Source organism: Etheostoma spectabile, unplaced genomic scaffold (assembly GCF_008692095.1).
Source record: "Etheostoma spectabile isolate EspeVRDwgs_2016 unplaced genomic scaffold, UIUC_Espe_1.0 scaffold559, whole genome shotgun sequence".
Lineage (NCBI taxonomy): Eukaryota > Metazoa > Chordata > Actinopteri > Perciformes > Percidae > Etheostoma > Etheostoma spectabile.
In genome coordinates, this window is record NW_022605627.1 from 59,257 (window position 1) to 59,645 (window position 389).

The following is a 389-nucleotide window of genomic DNA, read 5'->3' on the forward strand; positions in this document are numbered from 1 at the left end:
GATCATGGCTGACTTTGAGGAATTGTCAGAGTATTTTTACTTGGTATCAAACCAAGATCCAGAACCATATCTTTTTGAGCCAGATACACAGACGAGGAGTTACAAACTTTGGAAGTTGATAGACAAAATGCAGAACAGACTGAGGTCGAGGGGATAATCAGAACGAACACGGACTGGTGGTGTATATGTGGAACATGTTAACCTATGCCGACAGAAAACGAGCAACTCTGAGCAAACTCCAGGCATACTCTCTGCTCCCAGTTAGTATGCGGTTAGAAGATGGCTGTCTCATGTGACCTTATTTGTACACCCTGTGACTATACATATCACAACGGGGCGGCTGTGGCTCAGTGGTAGAGCGGTTGCCTACCAATCGGAAGGTTGGTGGT

At 45.8% G+C, this 389-nt stretch overlaps 1 protein-coding gene across 1 annotated transcript in view; it reads right to left on the reverse strand.

Moving 5' to 3' along the window:
• dpp7 (dipeptidyl-peptidase 7) overlaps nt 1–389 on the reverse strand; it is a 21,246-nt gene that overhangs the window by 2,770 nt on the left and 18,087 nt on the right. The window lies entirely within an intron of this gene.